The 19,912-nt window shown below is 41.2% G+C and overlaps 1 protein-coding gene across 1 annotated transcript in view; it reads left to right on the top strand.

Annotated features, from left to right (window-relative positions):
- Positions 1 to 57: 57 nt before the first annotated feature.
- The window catches only part of VAPB (VAMP associated protein B and C), a 29,794-nt gene continuing 9,939 nt past the window's right edge, over positions 58 to 19,912 (top strand). The window contains exons 1-2 of the mRNA XM_017734684.1: positions 58 to 133; positions 15,022 to 15,174. The gene's annotated coding sequence lies outside the window, so the exon portion shown is untranslated. The remainder of the gene's footprint in view (positions 134 to 15,021; positions 15,175 to 19,912) is intronic.

Below are 19,912 nucleotides of genomic sequence, written 5' to 3'. Positions count from 1 at the left end.
GCCCGGGAGAGGGGGGGACCCCGCGGGGCAGCGGCGGGAGCAGGGGTGCGTTCCCCCAGGCGCCGCCGGGGGTGTGTGCGCGGCCCCGGCCGGAAGATCTGGTGCTGTAATGTAGGACAGCGATGTCCGTGAGGTAGGACTGGGAACCCAGGTGTCACAAACCCTAGGAATGGATAAAGGGCTTAATCAAACGACAGAACCAGGAAATTGCTAGCTGTGATGCTGTTTAAGTGCTTTGCGTGGCTCTTCGGTATAAAATCTAGAGGGAGGAAGGATGTTGGGAATAAGATAAGAAATAAGGGTTTCTTCTGTAACGTGTCCCAGGCACTGTGGGGTTGTAATCGTGTCTCTGGCCAAAAACACGAGGCCCCTGGCCAGGTGCTGGGCAGCACTTCCTGGCTTTTCCTGCTTATTATTATCATTATAATTTAGTGAGCCGTTTGGCTAAATAAGTCACGAATAGTCTGCCTGTGTGAAAATCCATCCTTTAAATAAAAGTCTTGAATGGGTTTGGGCTTCCACTGGCACTGAAACTCCTGTCTTGCAGCCTGACAGCACAGCTGTAATACAATATTCTGGGATTACAAATAAGCAATCAGAAAGTTTATTTATGCGACCAAAGTCAGAGGTGTTTTATAGCTTTGCTTGATTTTCTGGCAAATATGCTTTTTTAAAAAATAGAGATTCATTTATTGGCCTCTGGTAAAAATAATACTCCTTTAAAAAAAGCTTTCATGTACATTTTTAAATATAGGGGAGGTCTTTACCAGTTTTTGTTAGTAAGTATATTTGAACTAATAATATGAAGTGGGTTTTATCAAACAGCCTGTTAATAAACACTGGGGGGAATGAATATATCTTTGTTGTAAGCTGAAGTTGTTATGGCAGCAGTATCAAACATGCTTAAGAAGGAAACTATTGTTGTTTTGACATTCTTTGTGTTAAGTATGATTAGATGAAGATCAGCTCTTGTTCTGGATAAAATTGCTTTCAGCAAACAAGCAAATCCAAGCTCAGGTGGGCAAAAAGTGGGGCCTTAATTGGCACTGACTTGCTAATGAGACATAATTGTGGTTCAGGGTTTGTTTTTCTTTCTTCATTTCATCACAGGTAGATACAAACCTTGCCAGACTCTGTTTTTTCTTGAAGTAATGATAATTTGTCAGGCTGTCTTTCTTTCAGATGGGGTTCTGGGCTAAATAACCAGCAGCCATTGAAGTTAAATCAACTAGCCATAGCACTTTTGGTTGCCAGATCTTTAGCCAGCAATGCATACTCCTTATAACACAGAATGCTACTTGACTAACTGCAGCTATTAAATGGCTTAGTTTCAAAGTACACTTAAATATTAATGTTCAAACAGACTTAATGCTGCCGGCAGCATTCATATGCTTTGGCAGTACCTCTGCCTTACAGTCCTTTCTAGCAAGCAGTGCTGACCGCTGCCCTTCATTCAGGAAACACCAGGTTGAAGTATTCATGAAGTAAATTCTGCTCTAAGCATTTCTTGCCCTACTGATCTTGTGATGACATACCTGCCTGGTGATATGGCTGAAATGATATTGTCACCTTTGTAAATAGTTGCATTTGTTTCCAGATTGTTCCTTGGCCCCGTCCTAGTAGATCCAGACTGACAGAGGTCATGGAGCTGCTGGCTGGTACAGGCGCCTCATGGTGTGTGCTGAAAGACCTGGTGCTTAATGTAGGAAAATGAGATTGGACCATAAACCAAACACTGGAAATGGTGAAGGGCTGAATCCAAATGCAGACAGGTAGAAAAAGCAGGAAATTGTTCGCCTGATGCTTTTTAAAGGCTCTGTGTAGCTCTTCAGTATAAAATTTAGAGGAAGGTAGGATCTTGGGAATAATATAGCAAATGAGGATTTCTTGTATGATGTGTCCCATTCACTTTGGGGTTGCAACCATGGCCTGCACTTTCATTTCTGAAGGGCTGAAGACCATTTTAAAGAAGCTTTTGCAGCCCCTTGGTTTTGCAGTGAATCTCATAAATTCGTTTGGTGCTCTGTTTCAAAATACTGTGCTTGCGTCTCGTTTGAAAAAAATATCAAAGGAGTTTTTCATGCTGGAATTTTTTTTCACAGCATGTGAACATGAGCAGGGGTTGTCTTTCCTCCCGCCTCGCATCTCCTACAGCAGAGCACACATACTCCAAAATAGCATCAGCGTGTGCTGTGCTGAAATGCAGCTGTGAGTCGTGGGAGGCTGGACACCATTAGGTGGCTGAAGGTGCCCATTTCCTTGCCCTGGTCTTTGATGCCATGTGAAATAGGAGCTTCTCTGTCTTGCCAGTGACTTCTTCCACTTTTTGGTTGCTGTAGGTTTGCAAAAAAATTATCCAGCTAAAGGTTTACAGCTCAGCCTTTACTGGTAACAAATGGTGAAAAAGAACATTGTTGTTGGTATATGTGACATTTACATTTATGTTTCCCTTTCTTCTTTTTTTCTATCTAAGAGATGACATCAATCTGCCGAGAATTTATTACAACATTCAGGGCTCTGACTTTAAGAATTGCTAGATTTAAACCTGGACAAGGATGTGGAATTGTGCTGCAGGATGCCTCCTGCACCTGGCAGGATTGCTGCCCACCAAGGCTGATCTGTCTTTTCACCATATGTGCCCACCAGGAGTAGAGATCGGCTGTTTAATGTCAGCAAGTAAAATTTTGTTAAAATACAGCATATTATAGAACTCCCCTGGGTTTGTAGTGTTGGAGATGTTGCTGCATATTTGCAGATGTAGGGTGCTGGGGCAGTGCTGCTCAGGAGGGGTGGCACGGATGGGAGGTGGCAGAGGCTGAGGGACATTTTGGTAGTGTTTCTGGAGGTTTGCTCCAGGTTAGGCTGGACTTATGACTCAGCACTCTGTCCGTGCTCCCCAAGTGGCTCCCGGCAGTACTGCCAAACAGGGATTAGTGCCTTGCTAAACTCTGCAAGTCGTGCCAGTTGGAAATGCAGGTTCCTGTCCCCAGTATGTGATTCTGTACCTGTGCAATATGTCACTGTGTGGCTTTGCCTTCTGCAAAAGGCACAACAATAAACCAGAACAGCCGATCCTCTCCAGTCCTAACAGAGCGGATTCAGCCCTGGCCCGGGGCTGTCAGCTCAGGTGCAAGCCCTGGGTACATCAGAGCTGCAGCCCAAAGGTGTGGCCCGTATCCATGTGCTCAGTCCAACAGTGCATCTACAGCACTGGAAATGTTCAGTATTTAGTGTTTAGCCACAATCCTGTGCAGTTTGTGTGACCTGTGCTTCTGTTGTTGGGTGGCTGCCACTCCCTGCTGAGACACTTTGAGCTCCCCAGGTCAGCCTAAGGAAACTCCAGCCAGATCTGTTCATTGCAGTGAGGGTGTGCAAAGCCTCCTGTGTCTGACAGGAATATCCCGTTCCTACCAGATACCAGGCTAAGGCTCTTCAGTCCAGCAGTCCAGTAACATTTGGGATGTGAGATTAGAGTTTGCTGAAGCTGCAGCTGCCAAGCCTCAGAAGAGAGGTTAAGGGCATGTGGACTGTTCACTTACATCTGTGTCCCTGTCCTGATCCGTGGTAATGGTTGAATCACTCCTGCACTGAAGGTATTGAGAGGAATTTGACTTTGTGCTCATTCTCTTCTGTATTGGATAAATAGGAATTTCTAGTCACAGGCCATATAAAATAGTGACAGCATTGTGAGAATTTGGCTGTTTAGGATAATTAATATGCATCTTTTAAGCTAAGCATTTATGTGCTCTTTTCATTAAACTCTTAGAGCCCTCCTGGTATTCACAGCAGAATGGCAGTCAGTACTAGGATTTCTTTGCTCTTTGAAGGCTGCTGTGCCAATGGCTGTCTGCTTTTCTGCTGAAAAATGTACCAGCCCTTGCTTCCCTTTGTCTGGCCTGATTCCAAGTCAAGTCATTGTTACTGCATTAAATAGGAGTAAACCTGTACATTTCTCTACGTATTTGAATTTAATTACCAAATTAGAGTCTTCAAAAGAGGACGTAGTATTTAAATAACAGGCAGGCTTCCTAAATCTAAACAGATTTATCCTAAAATATATCCCAATTATCAAACAAAATCAGTCCTTTTCTGGTGCAATTCATGTTACACTCACTTTTCTTGCAGCTTAGCTAAAATCAATAACTTATTCTATTAAGCGTTTGTTTAGTTGTACAGACCTGCTACATCTCACTGAATTATTCTGATTTCACGTGCTCCATTGGTTTTATAATTAATTCATGACTTTGCATAGTCTCTTCACTTTAAAAGAGAGGTGTTAGGAGGGAAAAAACTGGAGGTAAAAGAGGGTAGCGATGCACTGTGAGTGTCTTCAAACACATCTCATTTTTTTGAAAGGTGGATAAATTGAAGATTGTGGTTCTCTTGAGCTTCCTTAATCTGCTGGTGTCCTGTACACTAGAGACACAACACTTAACAGCTCCACTGGGAAAGAAGAGAGGGATTGTACATGTGGGACTAACAGAAATTTGAAACTCTGAATAGGATGGTGGGAACACCAAAGAACAATTGAGATGCGTGAAGCAGTCAAGGAGGTTTAACTGCATCTTCTGTTAAATTTAATTAATGTATTTAGGTCTCCCAAGACTATTTCCAAAAATACCACAATCTCCTTGAAGGCTTTGGTCAATGTGATTTATGGGTTAAGGACTTTTGAATAATTTTGTACTGCACAGATTTTAAGAATTCCAGTTGAAGTTACGAGCATTAATAGGATCAAAGTATTACTATTTCAGGGAAAGACCTAATGCAGTGATAAAATTTGTTACTTGGCCATTGCTTCTCTTAGTTTTGTGGGATTTTATGTTTTAAATGTGATCAACTCCTTGCCTTTACTGTACAGAATGGGACACATACATTCACAGCTTCCAGTTCCTTGGGAATCCCATGTTTGTCCATGGATTTTCAGCTCACTTTGAGCTATGGAGCTATTGCAATGATACGTGAAAAAGTTTTTCAAGTTTGTTATTTAAAGCTCATTGGGATGGCAGCCTGCCAGTCTGATTTGGTTGCTGCGATGTGACCTCTATTCATCACTTCAGAAGATATATCTGATAACAGATTATATTGAAAATACAGATGGAAGGGGTGGCTCTCTCAAGTCCTAGGAGCATGGCTATCATGGCAAAATAAAGACACAGTTAATGTGTCAGAGTGGATGCAGGTTCACACTGGTACTTAGCAGTAAATTGTATTTACCAGCTGCTGCCCTGCATGCCATGTGCAGTGTCCTGTCACCTGTGAAAGGAATACGGAGTAAAAATTTATACAGCAGTTCCTGATAGTGCCTTCTCATTGGAAAATAAATTATTACCTATTTTTCCTCATTGCATGGGTTTTATAAATTAAAAACTTACCAGTAGTCGCGTAATGCTTTATTTCTTCTAAAATAGGTTAGCTACCATTAAATAGAAGAATTAATTCTGTTTAGTTGCTCTCTAATTCAGAATTAGGATTGTAAAAATTCAAGTACAAACCTTTAAATAGATTGTCAGATCTGTTTTGAAACTCAACTGGAAAAAAGGCATCATCACCATAGCAAATGATCCAACTTCATGAGCTCAGGTCAGCTTACATCTATGAACAAATACCCAATTTAAAAAGCAGCTTAATTTGTTCTATGCAGCCAGCTCTGGAAGGTATTGATTGCATCAAATGAGTTTTGGGTCAAATGAACAACTTCTACATATGTTATAATGCAATTTTTGTAGGAAACTGGGGGAGTGAGGGTTTGTCTTGTTTCTGAGTGCCTCTGCTTTCTGCCCAGCTGAGGTGGTGCAGGAATCAAATGACCCTTGCTAATTCTGCCCACATCTTGCAGTCACACTCATTTTCTACTATCTTGTTACCATATTGGTCTTATATTTGCTGCCTGCTGGGAACAGCTAATAACTACTGAATGCATTTCATAGTTGGTACCATAACAGCCTCTTCACTTTCCCTGTCAGTGTGGCTGCTTGGCTTTGAAAGCCTTATTGATGGTGTTTGCAACAGTTCTGTTTGTGGTGGTGACAGCTGTTGTTTCAGACTTAAATTTCATCTTTGTAAGAAACGTGATCTTTAACATTATCATCTTGCTGCTGCAATTGTTGTTTTGTTGGCGTTTTTTCTGCAAGTAAATCCTCACTGATTAGACCAGGAACTCTTCCCAGTTGGAGCCCTCTCCCCTCTGGATGAGGGACTGGCACTGGTGTGACAGTTCCTACCACAAGTAACACTGAAGGTCCTTTGTCTTCCTATGTGATGACCAGAGGCAGAAAGGAAGCCTATTTTACATACATATATGAATATTTAAGTACCAGTTTGTCCAAGCTGGGAGTTAGATTCATGCTAAATCTCTTCCTCTGTCATTTGACCCAGAATTTTTTCAATATATAAACTCTTTCAATGCTTTGTAGACCAAGATGTCTGTAGAGCCATATAGGATATTTTCTGAGATGCCTGGGATGTTGTTGAGTTTAAAATTTGGCCTGCTAGGCAACCTTTTGTAAAGAGGGATTTGTGCCGTGGGTCTGGAACAGCTGTCACGGTCTTGCTGTCATTGGAAATGTATGCAAAGCAAATCATCATTGCCCTGTTTAATTCAGGGCAGGGTAGAGGTGCACACGGATCGAAGTGATTGCGTGTTCACACCAGCAACACAACCCAGACTGAGGGCTGAGTCTGTCCTTTCTCTATTAGAGCTGTTCTGAAAATTGCTCAATTCAACTGTAATTCTCCTGGCCTCAAAAACGTTTGTACAGATTGGGTACTGCTGCTGCCTGCAGTACTTACCCCACGTTATTATAAATACTTTATGAAAATAATCTCTTTACTAAACTACTTTAGTGTCTGGTTCTCTGAGCTGTAAACGAAGTCCCTTATACCATGGTGCATGGATTAAAGATTTTATCATTCTAAATTTAATCCTGTTTTCTTGGTTGGTTTCCATGAGAGGTGGAAAAATAGAGAAGGGGGAGGTTTGCCTGGTGATCCAGTTACTTAGGATGCAGATTATAAAATCATGTAGGTGTGGGGATCACTATGGAGCCAAATCTTATGTTTCTGCAAGCAATTTAAAAGACAAATTAGTTGTGCTTGTAGAAGGCATGTCAAATGACTATGTAATTCTTTCAAGAAAAAAAATTGCACTTTCGTGTTTTTCCCAAGACTGCTCCTTTTTTCATCACACCAGTTACTTCATCCTCACTGATGCTTCTGATGTTTCTCCCAGCAGTTCACCCTCTCTCTTGAGCAATTTTATGTTTGTTGCCTGTTGATATTTGCAATTAGTGTTTCTTGTGATATGTGAATTAACAATTTATTTTATGTTTTCTCAAAATATTTTCATTTCCTCTGGTTTGTGATGTCTCTTCTTCTGGCCTTCCTATATTTTTACCAGACTAGGAGCAAAAATCTAAGGGTAGTAACATTTTTTTTTCCCCTTAATTTTTGTATAGCTGGTATTACACTGTGCTTACTGATGTCATACAGCGGTGCAGATGATCATAGAATCATGGAATTGTTTAGATTGGAAAAGACAGAAGTTTAGGCTTGAAGAACACGACTTGACATTTGTTTCTTGTTCTATGCCACACATATAAACTGTCAGATTTTTTTTTTTCAGTCAAGTTTTCTCACTGCTGCTGCCTAATTTCTGATTTTGTTTTGCTTTCTTTTTCCCTTTGGTCCTGAAGGTACAATTAATAGTCTGGTTTTCAAGTGACTCCCCTGAAATATATCTTGCTAAACTCAGGATTCCTTCCTTATTTGTAGCCATAAATAGTATCCCACTGTCTATTTTATGTGGCTTGGGTTTTTTTTTAACTTATTAGAAAAGCAGCTATTCTTTGTGCATCCCCAGAATATCTAATTTTGTTTGTTTCTTCTGGTATTTTCAATTTATGCACAGTTTTGCACTTAAAATATTTGCTATTTAAGTTGCACATCAAATTTCTCTATTTGAGGAGTATATGTGAGCATAAAATTGGAGTAGTTAAGTTGCTCCTTCCCGAACATTTTAATGTGCATTTGAAATGGAGATGAGTGATGAAATTAGACCAGGAAAAAAATCACTTTAGAAGAAAAAGTGTAGCTTGGATTGATGATTGAAATCAGGGTGGTTCTTCCAGGGAAACATTTTACACTGACTTCAGTCTTTAGCAGTGTTTTTGTCGGGGAGGTTTGCACATCAGGGCTTCATTGCTCTTTTGCTGCATCCCCACTTCTCCTGGGAGCCTGGGCTTTGTTTGTGTCCTTTCTATGCCCCATGGATGGAGCTCCAGGCTGTGTCTAAGGAGGTGCCGTACTCTAAGTGGATCTGGCTACATCATAGTTATTGAAGGAGATGCAGCTGCTGTGCCACTGTTTCCTGAGCTGTTTCCATACCTGGACAGAGTTGGTTCATGTGATATTTGTGTGCAGAACAAGCAAAGTAATACAATATGTTTGGCACTTGGTTCTAAAAGGATCTGAAAGCACAGCTGAAACAGAGATACACCTCTGAAAGCTCACCAAGGCTGCTCTCAGTCTCTTGTTTATGCAAGTGTGTGCAGAAATCTGTTTTAACTTTATGATGCAGAGAAAATAGTTCATGTTGTGTGATTTTGTTGCTGAAGTTTGCTGTAGGTAACGTTTTTGGGTGTAAGAAAACTCTGAAGAGATCGGTTGGGAAAAAAACAAATGACACTGATACCAAAATTATACGAAGAACATATTCTTCTATTTCTCTTGGCAAGCTTATGTGTGGCCTCTCAGTTCTTACAACTCTGAAGTCAGACTGTTAATGATCCTCTGAGGGATAAAAGGTGACAAAAATTACATACTAATATATACCCTGAAAATAGTCTTCAGTCTCATATTTGTTTGGGGTTTGGGTATTTTTCCCAACTAAGCATGAGGCATGCTCTGAGAAAAAGAGTTTATGCCAGAATAGGCCAGGGAAGGACACTGATTAATCCATCTAAATGGAATAACTTACTGCCAACCTTGCTCCAACTTTGGCATCTGGATCATGTAATTTTGTTGGATTTCTTCACCTTTTTTTTTTTTTATTCTCTTAGGTCACTTTATTGATGCATACTTCTTAAAAAAATTGCTCCACTGCATCAGCTATTGCATAGGGAGTGATGTGGATGTTGCTTCTATTTTTGTAATATTTTTTCATCCAGGCATCCACTGCTTGACACAGCAGAAGTGGAAGAGACCACTCCCCTCCTGTCACTTTGCTTCAAGGGCTCTTTTGGGTGAGGAGGTGGGTGCTGGGAGTAAAGATACTGATTCCACAGGGTGGGGCTTTGTAGCTAATTCCTTTTAAAATCTGAGCTGAGGTCAAAAGCTTGGCAAGTGGTTTACACAAGGATTTGTTTTTTAAAATAATTAGCAAATTTGGGGGATTTGGGCTCTCTCAGTGAGTTAGTTGTGAAATCAGATATTTATGCAACACAGGCTCTTCTTTTTTCTGATTTTTTGACTTCTTTGATTTCAAAAATTGCGGATGCTCGCTTAATTATGAAAGTCTCCAGAGCCAGATGATGATGATGATTAAACCTTGGCACACGGTACTTTTAAAAACACTAATCTTCACAAGATTCTGTGTAATTAGGTAAGTATTCTCCTTACTTGACGGAGAGTGAAACTATAAGGGTCCAAACCTGCTTCTGTTTTGGAGTTGATGTCAACTCTTAAGGCTTTTAATAGCAGAAGATCAAGCCCTTAAGTGATTTGTCTAAAGACAAGTAAGGTGGTGGGAGAGTTTGAGTGTATCTTGGGTGTTCTTGATTCTCAGGCACCTGGCTGATAGCTCAAGATGTCTTGCTTGACATTTCAGCTCTTTTCATTTTAGTGTTTATCTTCAAAGGTCATCAGCTTTATATATGACTTTAAAAAGGAGCATGCAGTAAGTCAAGTTCTTCACCTGTTATTGAGCCTTCTTGCACATCACTACTGGTTTTATTTTGCCTGTCTGTAATGCTGATAGACATCCACAAAAATAAAATGGGAGAGCCCATGGAAATAAAACAAAATCACTTGGTGCCGTCAGAGGCAGTAAAGGAACTGAGAAACCACTCAGATGTGAAGATGGGAAGAGTTGCAGGTAGAAAGACTGAACTAATCAGATGGAGAGATGGGTGTGGTGGCTTTTTGATGGTGCTGACATCTCTCTCTAGAGCAGGGCAAGGGGCATCCCCAGTTTGAAGGGCTGGTAGAGCTAGGGGGAGGCACTTAATGCCCTGGGAGAGGGGCCAGCGTGGGGTGTGGAATGGGGAAGGGATAAGTATCACATTCAGCCCCCATCCTCTCCACTCACACAGGGTGAGTGTGGCTCTTTCACTGGATTAGTTACTGCTCCATGTGGACATCTACCCATCACATGTAGGATTTGGGCTCTTGGGAATAGTCACAAAGCAGTTTTGGTTTCCCCTCTACTGCTTTCCACCATCTCCCTTATTAAAGATCCTTCAGTTACCTTTCTATGGCTGATTAATGTGTCAGGTGATTAATGACTTTCATCTGACACATCAGTGGGATTAAACCATGGTGAAATACGTCCTTCCCCTCCTATTATTGCATTCCACTGCTTTCCACAAAGGAAGTACAAGAGAGGTTATCTCACGAGAAGCTCTGCCTGTATTTCTGCCTGTTTCCAATTACCTTGCTGTTGGATGCATGTCTGTGGTGAGCTGGAGTTGCAAAAGTTGTTTAGGGGAAGATGCTGAAAGTGCATCTAAAACACTCTGGGAATAACATGGGCAGTTTGATGAGAATTTATTCTTAGTCTTGTGGATCAATGGCTGCCAGTTGAACATGACTATGATTGTATCAAGTATTCCTGCAGTGCTTTTCTTGGAAAAGTTCACTACATTTTTTAGAGATGTCTAGCTTTTAGCAGATGAGAATTTGCATTAAATAAAAGTACCAAAAAAATGATGCATGTGCCTTAATTACTTTCAGCAGCTATGCCAACACTGCAAGTGTGACTGCAGCACGTATGCCCAGATGTGCTTGCAAGCTTTAACCTACAACTGTGAGACCTTAAATTGGCAGAATGCTGTGCAGGAAGATGCAGTTTCCCTGATGCCAGATCTGAGTGCTGCGTGTTCTGGCTGAAAACTGATTCTCCTTTTTCTCTTCCCCACTGCCCCCTCCCTCTCTCCCTGCCTGGTAAGTGGATTAATTTCCAGCCCCAGCAGCTCCCTGGCTCTGCTCTTGGCCCATGCAGAGGAACACAGTGCAACTTGCATAGGCAGCTGGTGGAGACGAGATGCCAGACCACCTCCCCTTTCAGCAGTGAGATGGACTCATGCAGGAATTAAGCAACCCTGTGGCCCACCTGATGTGTGTAGTTAATTATAAAGATGTAGTGATAATTGCAGGTACAGATCTGCAGAGGACTGTCCCTGCTGGGTTTGAATGTTCCTGCCCAAGCCTGGGCCATCAAAGCTTTCCCTCTGCTGGTACTTATGCTAAATTCTTTCATGTGCCAAACAGCATGAGGACTGATTATTAGCCATGCCAAAGCATGGAATTTTGGTTAAAGTGGGGATGGTTGTATTAAGATGTAGTACAAATGATGTGGCTGTGTAATGTGGTTTCTTTGAGGAGCGCGTGGCAAGGAACTCACAGTGAGTACTGTGCTCATCAAAAAGTTATCAGCCTGGATTTGCTGGTACAATTATGGGCAATTTCTATTGCAGTGAGAGTTACTTAAAATTTAAATAGAGTTGACATCATGTTCCTTTGACCTAATTCCCAGACTTTTGTATTATTACTAAAATGGTGTGGGATATTACAATGCCATATGCTGCAGAATGGCTCTCTTAGGAAAGATTGATACAGCACTGGTGTTTGAATAGGAAATGGAGTGTAGAAAATTCTGAGATAACACTGTGATCTTCAAACGTGAAGGGTTGGATGTGTGGTGCCTGGGTGAAAAGCCACAGTTCAGAAATAAGCCTGATGAAAAGTAGTCCTATGAAAAACCAGCATACCTCTTACTGCTTGTTGTTCCATGAGTATAGGAGGTAATGTTTCCTTTCCTTCCGGTAATACTGGTTGTTTGTGTATCACTAGATGCCCACTTTGCATTAACACAAGTTGACTTTATTTTGGCAGGAGAAAGTCACCAAGCCCTTGTGGAATATTTCAGACTTTCTGCACCAAATTCAATTTACTACATTCTTCCTTCTAGACAGCTTGCTCCCGTGACAACCCCATGTCGGATGATGCATGTACAGACCCTGTTTCCCATAACTTTGTCCTTGGGATGACACCAGTGGCATTTTTCTCATGATCTTTGAAAAACACGTGAGAAAAACATTTGGGATGATTTTAAAGTGCAAATTGTCATTTGGAAAGCACCCTGCCTTACTATGAGTTCAACTTATCTAGAAATATTATGAGCAATCGAAAAAACATTCAAAACAAAATAACGTGATTAAGTACGGGTTGTGGGTTTTAAGAGTCAGTCTTCACTTGTGGCTTTTACCCAAGTACCATCCAGATGCACCAGTCTGGCTTAACTGTGCTCTCAGCCCACCTTGGAAGTACAACCATTGTCCAGGTGTTGCATAAACTTGTATAAATAGTCCATCCACTTGTAATGAGGACAAAGTTACCGGAAAAAAGTGAAGAGTGTTTTCTCTTACTGTATGTGAGTGTGAGTGCAGAAGTCCCAATGCCTTGCATTGGAAAATGAAGCTCCAGAGTCAATGTGCATCTCGCATGGTTGTTGATACCCACACCAGCCTTATCTACAATGCTCAAATCCAGATGCTGGAAAGCAAAGGTGTATCTCTAGTGCAGAATTAGCTTATGTCTATCCTGAGATAAGTTCTCCCACATAGCCCAACCTCTCCAAAAAACCTGTAATTTTGGCTACAGTAATCCAACAGCAGGCGACCAAGGTTTCATTTCAGCCTGAGTTGGCAGTCCGTGGGCCTTGCTCTTAAAAGGCAGGCCAGCCAAGTGGTAATATTTCACTGCCATGCCCCAATTACCCCTGAGTAATACCTTGTGGTCTGTTTATTTTTTTACACACGTCAGGACACCTTAATGGCACGTTAATGCTGCATTTGTCTGCTGTGTTTTGCTTTGCTTTGAACAGCAGTGCCATAAGGAGTGTGCCTGCACACAGGTTTGCTGGAAGCAGATGTCAACCTTCTAGTATAGTTGTGGTGGCTGTAAAACCTGTAATTTGGGGGAAATGTAGCTAAAGAAACTGTTTATGGTTTAGTGGACAAAACAGAAGAGGAAACACCAAGCAGACAAGAAGAAATGAGTTCCGTCTGCCGAAAGGTTTTGCTGCCAAATATTTTGGTATGATCTATGTTAGCAATAAGTAACTCCATTTGGAAATTATTTTCCAGACAGAATTGTTGTCGTATTACTATTTCAAACAGCAGCTCTGTGCTGGGGCACACAAATCCCGCACACATTCATGGATCAGCCAAGTAAAAACATGGTATTTCCCCCAGGAAATCTATCCCAGCATGCAGACCAGTAAAGCACTACTGAGGATGCAGCTGCATATGTAGGGCTTTGTACAGCCAACCCTCCCTCTGTGCTGGAACAGCTCAAGCTGTAATTTTTTAGTAAAGACACATCCTTATTGCTTAGGCATCCTATAATTTCTTCTGAAATGTTAGATTTCTCCCAGTTGGAGCTGTTTTGAAGATCTGCTACTGTCCTTACACACCTAATGTTTGCTGGATTTTTCTGATTGTTTGGCTTGTTTAACTTCTTTAACACCTCATGGCTGCTTCTGGCCAGTTATTTTCCATTAACTTAAAGTCTCTCCCTGCATGCAGAACACAGAGAAAATTTGACAGTTGTGTTTCATTCTCTTTCACATCTCAATGTTTCACCAGGCACAATTGTAGTGAAACCTTTGCCATGGGATCTGAAAATTTTATTGCTTCAATTTTTGTTTGCTCCTGTGTTGGATTGCAAAGCTGGTTTGCTCAGAGTGCAGACAGAAATGGTGCTGCCTTGTTGTCTGGTTGGGGTTGTTATATGTGTGATTGTTTTGAGGCAGATGAAGGTATTTTATTCAGGCATCAAATTAATCACTTCTGTGGAGAAAACAGTTGATCAAAGTGTGGTTATATTTCTTTTAATTTTACTTCTTTACCGCCTGTAAAGCACTGTAGTTGTGTGCTACCTGTCTGATTTATCAGTGTCATGTAAGAAATCAGACTTTCTTCTCCCTGAGGGATTTGGGAGTTTCAATTAGGTAGTGAGCCTGAGAGAAATGGATTTGCCTGCACTTGGTGTTGCAGATCTTGACAATGGTTTGATTTTGGCTTTGCTAATATGGAAATCTTTGCCAGTGCTCTCAGTGTCTAAAAATTTTCCTATTTCCACATGGTTATTTCCTGTCCTGGGTGAGATAGGCTATTTTATTTATTCTGGTTTATAATTTCTAGCTGCCAAGAGAGTTTATTAAAAAAAAAAACAAAACAAAAAAACCACAAAAAATCACAAAAAAAACTTGGTAGGTGAAAGGAGATGTACCCTAAATGCTTGTATTGCTGGTTTTGGTATGACATTCCTGAATACATGGTGGAATCCTGGTTCTGTGGAGGTCCGGCTTCATGTGCAGATGGGTCTGTGGTAGTCCTTGATTCCCATTCCGTGCCTGGTTAACAAACTGTACTGTACTCACTACTTACCATCTACAGCATGGGTATTTGTTGGTATCTCTGCTAGCCTGGGTTTCAGTGACTAGAATGGAGCAACTGTGACACAGCAGGGAATTTGGCATCCTTTGAATGCCATGTTGTGGTGTTGGCACAATGTGTGAATGATTTCCCCCTTTTGTTTTGCTGTTAATGATGAGCTCTTGGGCTGGGGCCTGGCGGCAGCCTCAGCTTTGCGTGCATGATTATCTGTACGTGCTGCAGATGGAAATTGAACATCTAATTACTTTATAAGATTTGTGAACAGAGATTTAGAGCCTGCTTAGGCTCTGCTTGAAAAGTGTTTTCTGTGTGATTTCAAGTCTGCTTTTGCTCTCCTCCTCAGGTCCTTTCACAGATGTGGTCACTACAAACCTGAAGCTCGGCAACCCCACGGACAGAAATGTGTGCTTCAAAGTTAAGACCACAGCACCACGTAGATACTGTGTAAGGCCCAACAGTGGAATTATCGATGCAGGAACATCAATTAATGTTTCTGGTAAGCCATTCAAACAGTTCTTTGGTGACTGAAAATTGCTTCTTATAATCAGTTATTTCTTGGAATGCCTCGCATCCTTAAAGTATTTTGGTGAATCCAAGAAGCTGTGTTTTCCTGGAGAAGCAACCATTTCATATATCCTTACCTCCCTTACTCCTGGTCTAGCAGTAATAGGTTGGGTCTTACATCTTGTTTTGGAGAGGAAAAAGGTGGAAATACATAAATGATTGATATGGTTCGTTAACAGCCTCAGCCAACGTATCCAAACCAGTCCTGCTGCAGCCCTGCCCTCCCTGTGGGATTATTTTTGTACAGTTAGTTTTTTGCCAGCTTAAGTTCCTGAACCAGCTCACCACGGGGTCAGACAAGTGCTTGGATGAGCACATTGAGGGAAGAATAAAACTGGGTGGACTGTATCCCCTGGTTTAGACCGGTGTGGGCTGATGCCAAACTGCCTTTGATTTAACCAACAATGAAAACATTTACTTTCAAACCGTGCTTGTTTTGTGTGCCTTGAAGATTCAGTATCCTTTGGTGTTAAAAATGTCAAGTGACTAAATCTTTGCTGTTGCATAGGAAAAGTTAATGATTTTCTCTAATGAGTCAGTAGCTCTTGACTTGCCTAAGTTTGGTAATGGAAAAGCAAAGGAGTGGCTTACTTTGAGAGCATAAAGAGCTGAGTATTCTCCCAAACAGAATGTCTGTGTATTATTAACTTTCTGATGGTATATTTTCTCAATGACATCTCTGATCCATGTTCTTAATAAAGAATTCTATCAAAGCATTTAGTTGTGGCATATTGGATGAATGAGGTCAGACTTTAGTTAACAACATTATTTCTCTAAACATGCAGATTTGCTTTGCTATTTCTAAAAACAAAAAAAAAATACTGGCATGATAAGAAATATTATTGATAGGTTATACACTTTGCTCCTACCAACCTCTTTTAGCCTGGAATAAAAAATCTGGGAAGCTAAAATCACTGCTTTTTACTTGAAAAAAATCAACATGTAGAAATCAAGAGTTCAGTTTCTTACTTAATAAAATGTAAAACATTTAAACACCTCCCCCTTGGAGAGAAATTGCTCCAACAAAATACAAATTGATTCCAAACCCACTTTGCACTGTAAAATTAAGCAACTCTAATCCTGTAAGTCTTCTTACACATACCCATATTTGCACACTCATTGATCTGTTGTCTTTGGGATTTCTGTGCTGTCAAATTGAGTGTGCAAAGGGCTACAGGATTGTGCCTCCCTTGCAGTTAATCCCAGGGGAATGTCACAGTGAGGAAGTAACCAGGGAAGTGTGGGAGCCCCAGGTGGGGCAGGCAAAGCGCTTCTGCTTCAGGAGAGGGCCAGCACATACCCAATGAGCTCTGAAATGACTAATATGTAAATGAAAAAGCTCTCTGGAGAGAAATGGAGATTTTTAAAAGTCGGGACAATTCCCAAGTAAAGCTGTCTGTCATCTATACTAGCTGCAGGCAAGCATATCAAATGCATTGAAATCAATGAAATGATAATGAAAATTAGCATGGTTTCTAGCTACAAATTATCTTCATGCTATAAAAATGTGGATGCTTTTCATCTTGCAGATGAACTTTGAAAATTAAAAGCCTGCTTCCTTTGCAGGCTCTTTCCAGGCTTTTTGAAATGTTGTCTTGATCTCAGTGTTGAGTGGTGTATTAAAGTTCTGCTTACAAGTGCCCCTTAGCTCCACCTTGAGCAAATACAGTGCAGACAAGTGTTTTAGGAACCATCTCTTGTTATGCTCCCAGCAGCTTGCTTTTCCAGCCTGACCCTTCCCAGTGGCACACCAGGTAGAGTGTGGTTCTAGTCCAGGGTTTAAAGTATCCCCTTATGAGACTGCTGTGCTAACCCTGAGCTGTGCTTTGCTTTTGCCTACATAGCTTTAAGAATTTCCCTTTTCTGATAACCTTATTTGCAGTGATTTTTGGTTTGGTTAGTGTGGAAAATGGTTGTGGTATATTAAATCACAAGCTCATCCGTGTTCTAGTATTTCCGTGCTGATAATAGCAGTGGTAATAAATAATGATCCTAAATTGCCAGTCCTTACATTAACATTATATTTTAAAATGCAAGTAGCACACTTTTGTTGTTCCCTAGGTATATATTAAGCTCCTTTAAACCATGCATGGGACCTAATATTGGACTTGAAGATGGCACTGTCTTTGGTTCTGATCAGCAGGTGGGATCCTTTGGATAGGAGGGATCAAAGAGGGGACTGCCATTAACTTGCAGAATATAATTGTTTTCAGATTCACAGAAAGGGGGAAAGATGTGTTTAACCTTTGGTTTGGAGTAATGTTGCTTGAGAACAGAGGACTGATTTTGGAGTTAATGAAGTGAAAAATAAATAGAATTTGGTTCTTTGCCTCTGAATCAGTTACCTTTTCAGTCATTTAATTCAAGTCTTGCACAAGGCATAAAACCAGGACTTGAATAAATAAGACTTGAATTCCTCCAAACCTAGTGAAAATACTACCAATGAGAAATTATTAAACTATAGTTAATTCAGTAATTTCTGGACACTTAAGCTAATTGGGCTGTATTTGCTATATGCAATCTTGTCCCCTTTGCAGTTGCTGACAGGCTTTACCGCAGCCACTGATAGCAGTGCATTGGTGCTGCACTTGGTCTCCAAAAAATCAGTGCCTAAGCATTTGTTAGTCTCAGAGAATATTACTGCCTGAAGCTGAATTTGGGACAGCCTCTTCCTTCTTGCACTGTAGTAACCAGATGCCTTTCTTATACTCCTGTGAAACTGTGTCTGTACTATTTTGCTGCAAGTAAATGAGAAGATATTCTGCTCTAAGAGGCAGCAGTTCCATTTTATTTCACACTAATATGATGGCTCATTTAAACACGTACAAAATGCTAGAAAAATAAAGCTCACTTTAATCTAGTAGAGTCTCAAATGCTGCCTTCTTATGCCATATCACAGCTTTTGCTAAATACCAGCATTTGAGGCCCTGTCAGCATGTGCAGCCTGCTGGGATGGCAGGTTTGGAGCCCGTGTTTTCACCTGTTATATAATGGCATGTAATTTTAACAGCTGAGTTTATGTAACTGTCGGGAAGCGTATGTGTGCACTGTCATCTGATTCCATTGCATTGGGGCTGCAATACTTGGGAAAAAGAGTATTTGCACACATTCCGCTGCTGTTAAGCATGTCTGATTTCAGCAAAGATAGCTGATTTTGTGGCTTTGAAGTCTAAATAAAAAGCATGAATGGATTACAAAGGAAAAGTGAAGGAATGCCAGCAGATGCTGGTGAGTCTGCAATAGGTGTATAAGGGGGAGAGAGGAATTGCAGATGGTACCGTCTGTGCACAGTGTCCCACTGAAGAGAGCAGTCTGAACATGCCTCCTAAAAATGGGGAGGAGCTGACATTAGCATTGGGTTGCTGTCGAATATCCAGGGAGGGATTTTTAGTCTTTTGTGAGCTTGCCTGGCTTTGAAAAGGCATTGCCTTGAGCAGGGATGGAGCTGCAGCCCTGTGCTCTGCAGTCGCAGTGGGTCTGCCCCATTCCCTCAGGCACCGATTGTGTCCCATCCACTGCTGCGTTCCCAGACTTTCCTTGGCAGTGTCACTCCTGTGCCCTGTTCCCAAGGAGCTCCCAGGACTCTGCAGAAACTACCAGTTTTGGGGTTGTTCTTGCCTGCCTGCTTTAAAATTTTATCTTGGTCCTCACAGATTCAAAACTTATTAGTATTACTGAAATATTTACAGAAATTTTATGTTTATTTATGTAAGCATGGACAAAGATGGAATGGTGCAGTGGATTCTTGCTTGTTTCTGTAGATGTGCCTTTTGCTCACCTCTGTCAGAGCTGATGGAATTCCACAAGGATCTTGAGGCTCATCCCTGTTTCTGGTTGGGATATTTTATGTGACATAAGTGTGGTAGATTTGATCCATCCAGACCAAGAATTCTGTGCATTGCCATTTGGGAAATTGATTGATAAAGCTAGAAAAGAAAAAATAGATTGATAGTGTATTGAAGGAGCTGCTTAAGAATGAACAGTGATATGGATGGAAATGTGATAGCAGGGAGCTACTAGTTATGTTTCTTAAAAGTGATTCTTGGTTCTAATCTTGTTTAATGCTTTTACAAGCAATTCTGGAAAAAAAGAGTACACTAAAAATCCTGATGATGTTGTAAAGTTGGGAGATTGAAGGTATGCAGCAGAATTAGGTGTCCTTGAAGGCTACAGTAAGAGAAATGGGATGCGTTTCATCAGAAAAACTGCAAAATCACATATTTGGAGTATAAAATACTCTTGCTGTAATTACAAGCTTGTTAAATGAAGGGGCCTGATGGGGATGAGCAAGATGCTGACATAATGTGGCTGTGAGTAAAGCAAATGTACCATCATGTATCTGGATAAGGAAAGAGGTGAGAGGGCATAAATACTGTGATTCAGGGCGTTAGTAAAGTTTCCTGCATGCATAATTAGAGGAGCTCAAACCAAAAGAGGTGCAGAGGATGAATGGGGAGCCTGACCCAGAGAGGACCCACCAAGTCTGGCTTAAGTTTACCAGAAGGCCAAGAGTTGCCATGATTGATGTCTCAGAGGGTGCCAGAAGTAAATGACTCTTCCCGTTCTCTGGTATTTCAGCATAAGGGCAGTGTTGGTCCAGGACCAAGTAAACAGGCCATTAATAAATTCAGATGGAAACTAGAGGAAGGTTGCTGACTATCTGAGCTGGG

This window comes from Corvus brachyrhynchos, unplaced genomic scaffold, assembly GCF_000691975.1.
Source record: "Corvus brachyrhynchos isolate BGI_N302 unplaced genomic scaffold, ASM69197v1 scaffold10, whole genome shotgun sequence".
Classification (NCBI taxonomy): domain Eukaryota; kingdom Metazoa; phylum Chordata; class Aves; order Passeriformes; family Corvidae; genus Corvus; species Corvus brachyrhynchos.
The sequence above is the reverse complement of the archived record's forward strand: the minus strand, read 5'-3'. Positions and strand labels throughout refer to the sequence as shown.